This window comes from Arvicola amphibius, chromosome 10 (assembly GCF_903992535.2).
Source record: "Arvicola amphibius chromosome 10, mArvAmp1.2, whole genome shotgun sequence".
In the NCBI taxonomy this organism is placed as follows: domain Eukaryota; kingdom Metazoa; phylum Chordata; class Mammalia; order Rodentia; family Cricetidae; genus Arvicola; species Arvicola amphibius.
The window spans coordinates 19,116,610-19,123,921 of NC_052056.1; positions in this window are offsets into that span (position 1 = coordinate 19,116,610).

Genomic DNA, 7,312 nt, shown 5'->3' on the forward strand with positions numbered 1-7,312 from the left:
AAATCTGTTCCTTAGACTGTCCCAGTACAGGGAAATCTACTGCCATACACATTACTATTTGTAATGCAGATTAGTATTCACATCTTCACAAATATCTATCACACCTATCAAGATTAGTTTTGATATTCCTTTACATATTATTTTTAATTGTTATTAGTGAGTTATACATTTTTTTCTATTCCCCTCCCTTTCTTCTTCCCCTTCCATTCTGCCCTCTCCTGTGGCCCCCCTCACTCCTAATTTACTCAGGATATTCTGTCTTTTTATCCTTCCTTTGTAGATCCATGTATGCACCTCTTAGGGTCCTTTTTGTTGGCTAGGTTGTCTGGGGTTGTGGACTCTAGGTTGGTTTTTCTTTGCTTTATGTCTAGAAGCTACTTATAATTGCGTACATATTATATTTGTCTTTCTGGGTCTGGGTTACCTCACTCAATGTTTTTTTTTTCTGATAAAAGGACAATGATAAGTAACTGATCTACAGATAACACGAAAGTGTGGCTGTCATTAATGCTTGCAATAATGAGCATTTTAATGCCCCAAAAGAGAGGATATAAAGAGGGTTAGGAACATAACTCATAATCATTGTATCACTACATATTTCTAAGCCTTGTATTTGCATAATACAGTGTGATGCTATGTTTTGAGTATTGGGAATTTGTGAAAAGCCTTTATATCAAAGCCTTCCATCATTTTCATTTTTGTGTTCTCGAAGCTGATTATTCTATCTGCAGATGTGTACAATTAGTAGCCTAATATAATGAATTGATAATAAAGACTGGAAAAACACGTGTTTGTCAAATGAACAAGGTTTTTAAATGCCACATAATTAAATAAAGTTCATTGTTATGATAGGAATACCCACATAAACAATTTATGAAGAAAAATTGAAGAAAAACCTGACATCCAATGGGTATTTAGTGATGGATCAGTTTTCTGCATGTGCAATAAAATATGCCAGAGGAAAGGAATCTTTTAACATAAGCACTATTTTCTGTTTTTCAGTAAGTTAAGGGTAATGTTTAGGTCGAATTTTTAGTCTGTTTCTAATTCTAATACTTTGTTTTTATCCTTGAGTTTGCAACCATCATTCTGAATTATGTTCAAGAAAAGCCAGACAATTCATAAGCAGTCCATGAACGATTATTTTCATGTTTCTGTCATTGTTACTTTCTCAGCAGGTTAAAACTGCCATCTCATTGCTTTCTGCTTGGATATAGGTTATCTTCTTTCTAAACCAGGTGTTCCCACTCAACACTCAACTGTAGACTGACTATTGGCTAGGCTTTTCATTATTGTTCTCATTGTACATAAAACTTTCATATGAAATGTATACTTTCTCAAGGTTACTTCAGCCATTCCCATAAAATATATTTGATAACTGCTTCATTGTTTTCAACAGTTTTTCTTATTTTATTTCTGGCCCTTGTGTTTTTAGTGACAGAATGAATGGAAAATTACTAAATTATGTGACTATGCTTTTGACACTGAATCTTCTGATGATCTCCAGCCATATGTTTTGGTTTTGTATGGTCCACTGATGAGAGAGAAAGGGGAAACTTAAACTGAGGCTACATCACCACATCATGTGAAAGGTTTTACTGGATCTTGGTGGTACATGTTGAAAGACCTTGTTGAATATTCAGATGGGAATGAATGGTATAATTAGTTCATTCTATACAAAAACCTCTGCATTTCTGCACAGTGACATTAAATAATGAATACTATAAAATGGGATTTTCTTGTATAAGCTCTTCAGTTACAAAATAATGCATGTTTTTTTTAAATAACTTAAAATATATAAAAGAATATGTAGTGAGGAGTTGCGGGCTGAATCCCGCCACCTGGCTCTTGGCCGCTTGGCTAGCTTATGCCCCAAAATAACAACACACAAATTGTATTCATTTAAACACTGCCTGGCTCATTAGCTCTAGCCTCTCACATCTTGGTTAACCCATTTCTAATAATCTGTGTAGCACCATGAGGTGCTGGCTTACCGGGAAAATTTTAGCATATGTCCATCTTGGGCCGGAGCTTCATCGCATCTGTCTCAGAGAGGAGAGGCATGACGACTGCCTGAGGCATCTGCCTCACTCCCAGCATCCTGTTCTGTCTACTCCACCCACCCATGTTCTAACCTATCAGGCCAAGCAGTTTCGTTATTAATTAACCAATGAAACAGCAGATAGATAGAAACACTCCTACATCAAGACAAGAGAATGAAAATTCTTACCATCCACAACTTACTGCTATTATAAATAATTTTATAAATACATACAAATGATTGTATATTATTCTTACTTGCTAAAGCACTAAAATTGACCTAAAACTTATTTTAGCATCTTAGAAACTATTTCATCTAGATTAGAAATATGCTATAAAACAAATCTCCATTTTTGTAGATATTTGTTACAGTTGACCAATTCTTCATTTGGAATGCTAGCTTTAAATATCTATCATATTTTCTGTGTCAAACCCTTCAAGTTCCCTGCATCCGTGTTCTGTCCTCACCATTTATGGCCTTATTATTCCAGCCATCAGAAGTAAATTTTGGACATCCTATTACAGGTGAAAGTATCATTGGCATTTATTTCTCATACAATGAGCAGGCCATGTGTCCTCACAGAACACATCCATTTTTCCCTGTTATAAATATACAGGGATTTAACAGTAAATACCCATCATCATGGTCTTCAACCTGTAACAATGAGAGAAAACAGAAACTTCAAACCCTTTGGCAATCTATTCTTTCTTTGAAGTCTGGAATCTTGTTTGTGATAAGATAATTGGTCAGCATTCCACATTCTCTACATTCATTTATTGGTGAAACATTATTTAAGGCGTTTTGAACTGTAGAAGCATAGTTGCTTGTTTTATGTGTTTATGTATCTGTGTCTTATATATTTCATTTGATATATGTTTTATATATGTTTTATGTGTTTTATGTATCTGTGTCTTATATATTTCATTTGATAGATACAATTCATTGTGTAGCTATATTCTGAAAACAAATCCACCTCTCCAGAAAGTATTTTTCTGATCTTTCACAGTCTTTTTTTTTATTTTCTGAGACAGGGCTTCTTTTTGTAGCTCTGACTGTCCTGGAATCTGCACTACAGACCAGGCTGGCCTTGACCTCAGAGATCTGCCTGCCTCTGCCTCCCAAGTGTTGGGATTAAAGACATGCACCACTGCTGCCCAGTAATCTTCAACAGTTTCCTTTAGTCTCTTTAAAATTTATGCAAATTACTTTTATCTATCTATCTATCTATCTATCTATCTATCTATCTATCTATCTATCATCTATCTATTTGTTTATTTGTTTATTTATTTATTTGTGTGTGGAGATGTTCATGCATGCATGCATGTAAGTACTATGGTATGCATGTGGAGACCACTAGCTGAGCCAAATCATGTTTTCTGTTGACTGAAGTTTCTGTCCCAGTTCCCACAGCCCTTAAGTCCCAAAGAAATCACACAGAGGTCTACATTACTTATAAACTGATCATTAGTTTAGGTTTCTTATTAACTCTTATAACTTATATTAGCCTATTATTCTTGTGAGGCAATCACATCTTGCTTCTTCTGTGGCTGAAGCAGGACTGCCAAGGAATGGGGTTTCCATTTCCCAGAATTCTGTTCTCATTGACCCACCTCTACTTCTTGTCTGGTTGTCCAGCCCATAATTCCTGTATGGCTACTGGCCAATCAGCGTTTATTTAAAATATAATTTACATAGTATAGATATTTGTCCCACACCAGTTTTCCCTTGAATTTAAAAATTAAAGGATAGACATTAATAATTTTCTTATCAGTTTAGCCATCCAACTTCTTTCTACATAGTCTATCTAATATGCTTATCTGCCTTCTTATGTTTTCACCAAATCTTTAATCTTTTTTAAAATACAGTCAAATTAAGGATCTTTTACGTTTTGGTCATTTTGATTTACTTAATTTCTGTAGTATTTTTATTTTTATTTCATAAAACTGCTCACTAAGAAAATTTGCACATATAGTTTTTAATGACAGTTATATACTATATTTAGATCACCTTATCATATATTAATCATCATACCTTTGGGGGAATTGATCATGTTTCTATGCAGGTATGCTCTGATATTTCTTTTGAGTGATGGAATAAAGCAGGAAAATCTGGAGATCTAAAGTCAGCAACAGGGTTATAATGTTGTGGAAACACCTGAGGACTTTGGAATAAGCAAATAAGAGCAGAAGTCACTTCATAATTCTTGGTAAACAATGCTATCATATATTAATTTTAAAAGTATTGTGATGTATTTGGGAAGAAAATTGAATTAAAATTCACATCACTAAGAACAGATGGGATATCTTATATCTAATTTAAATCATAAACCATTAAGCCAGGAAAAGGAAAGTAAGAAGGTTTTCTTTAGTCAAATACAAACGGTGTTAGATAAAGATGTACAAGTGGTTACTGGCACATATCACAGTGAGAATTCCCCTGACTGCTCTGGATTGAGGGGCTCTCATGTACAACTTTCTGGGATAGATATAAAATTCCCTAGACAGATATTAGGTTTGAGTTTTCACTCCTAAGGAAAAATTCGGTAGGTTCTTAAAAGTAAAAGGAAACCTTACGGAAACAATCTCAAGTTGATGCAATTGAATTCCCTTCCCTAAGGAAAAGAATTGAAATGTTAGCAAGACTTTAAAATTTAGTTTTAAAGAGTTAATTTTGCCAAAATTCCAAATCACAAAGATGAATTTGGGTCTTCTCTTACAGGGTAGAATGTTGAAAAGTTGGATACTGTAGGTCTGTTGAGAACATTCTGTTCTAGCAGAGACAAGTCCATAGTACTCACAGTTTCTGACATTACCTGCACAAGACCAGGACACGACTAAGCCAACCCAAATTCCAGCACAAATGGCTGGGTGTTCGTGAGAACCTCGTGGAGGAGTTTTGTTAATTAACTGCTTCTGAAGGAGAGACAGTCAGTTTTCTTCAAGAGTGTGGCTCCTGGTAGCTTTCACATGCTTCAGTGGATGGACCTACACCCCTTCACATACCAGCAACACCCCTGAACTCAGTCAATTACTTAAAAACATTTTTGACATAATATTGGGAGAGGTATTTGGTGAAGAAAGTTAGTGGGGAATGAAAGGGGCATATGTTCTGAAAATTATCAAAATACATTGTATACATGTGTGCAATTCTCAAAGAAAGTTAGAAAAAATTTAAAGAGGAAGTTTAATAACATGAACATGCCTGATACTTATTTTCTCAGTCAATTACTACTAGGATATTTGAAAATCAATGACTTAATGATAAAAAATACATTTCTAACATCCAGAAAATAAGTAGTCATAGAGGATTGCATTTTCAGAGAAGTATGGGAGATATGGTTCAGTTGTTAGTCACACTTTGTCATTTATATACTCTGCAGGTATACATTGGAGCCCTACTGTGCAGAAGGCATCACCCACCAGTGATCCACAGGGTCTTTTCTTGTGAGCGTGATCTGAAAGGAAAAATATAAACACACACAAACACATACCCTCCCCACACACACACACAAGAAAGAAAGAAAACTTGACTTTTAATCTGGTCTATGAAAAAGCAACAGGGCGTATTTCTTTTAACCATAACCTAATGAATCTTCTGATGTTTCCTTTTTCTCTTCTGCCATTTAGTTAAACTTTAAAAAAAATGCAGCTAGAATATGAAGTTCATGATTGCTCAACGGAATGCTTTTTTAGGTGACTGTGTTGACTGATGTATTCTGTAACATTCCTTTCTTAACTGATTTTACTCGCACTTTCCAAATGGTTCCCAGAGGATGTGTGACTCAAGCCTTGGACCTTTCTGAAGTTTCATATTTACACCATCAAGTACATCTAAGAGTATCAAATGCATGCTAAAGGAGTATCAAATGCAAAACTAAAATTCCTCAACATGACTCTGCTATCATCTTTCCTCCTTTGTAGTCTGCCATTGTTTGCAAAGCTCTGACATTCTGACATCTAGTTTAATGCATCAAAAATTACATCCCCAATTTATTCTTTTCTTCCTGAAACCTACTGATTATGATGATTTGTTATGTATCATAAATTGTCTCTTTAGTTAATGCACTTATTTCCACTTCTGTAAATATTCCCTTTTTTTCAGAAACATCACACTTGCCACGCAATAGTGACCTAACTGGTTACTTGCCTAATGCTGCCATCAAGTTATTTCCTTATAAAAGACGGCAGATGTATATAAGTACCGAAAGTTTGGCTGAGTTTCAAGCCTATCTATGATCAGAACCTGCTGTGCTTTTTTCCAAACTTGACCCCACATTTTACTTCTCTTAATTCCCCATGGTAAAGATAGGTTAATGCATTCATAGATTCCAAGGTGTGGCTTCCTTCTTTTATTTTGTTCTTAATGTCCTCTGGGTCACTATTTCAATAGATGTGCACCTGGTGAAATACTGTCCATTCCTAAAATCCCCATCATAACTCAATCTCACTGATTTTTTTTTCTGATATCGACAGTCATTCCCCTCTTTTCTGCAAAGCTAAGACTTATTTGGGTTCTTTTAGACAATGTGCTACTTACAAAAATTTCACCTTGAATGTAAGCACATTAATGTGTGATTGTGCTGTATATGTGTATTCATGTGAATCTGCATGTTTGTGTTTTCTTCAATTCTTTTCTATCATTTATTTATATCTATTATTTGTCAGTCTATCTATTTGAGATGGGATCTCTCCCTGAACCTGGACCTTTCCTGTTTACCTAGACTAGTGGACATCCTTTCTCTGCCTGTCCAGCGCTAGGTTTACTGGCAGCCTTTTTATTTTTATTTTTTACGTTCACCTTGGGGACCTGAATTCAGGTCCTCACAGTTTCATGGCAGGTACTAGCCTCTGATGGAATCATCTTGTCAAACACAGACTATTTGTTTTTAACAATATCTGTGTCTTAGTTAGTGTTCTTATTGCTGCAATGAAACACCATGATGGAAAGCAAGTTGGGAAAGAGGGGAGGTTTACTTGACTTACACTTCCATATTGTAGAGCATCGCTGAGGGAAGGGCAGAAAACTGGAGGTAGGTGTTAATGCAGAGGCCATGGGGGAATATGGCTTACTGTCTTGCTTCATGTGGCTTGTTTAGCTTACTTTCTTATATAGAACCCAGGACCACTAGCCAAGGATGGCAGCACCCGCAATGGACTGTACCCTCCTTTACAAATAACTAATTTAAAAAATAACTACAGCTCGACCTTAGGGAAGCATTGTTTAAAGTATGGTTTCCTCCTCTCAGATAGTAACAATTTGGCTCAAGCTGAC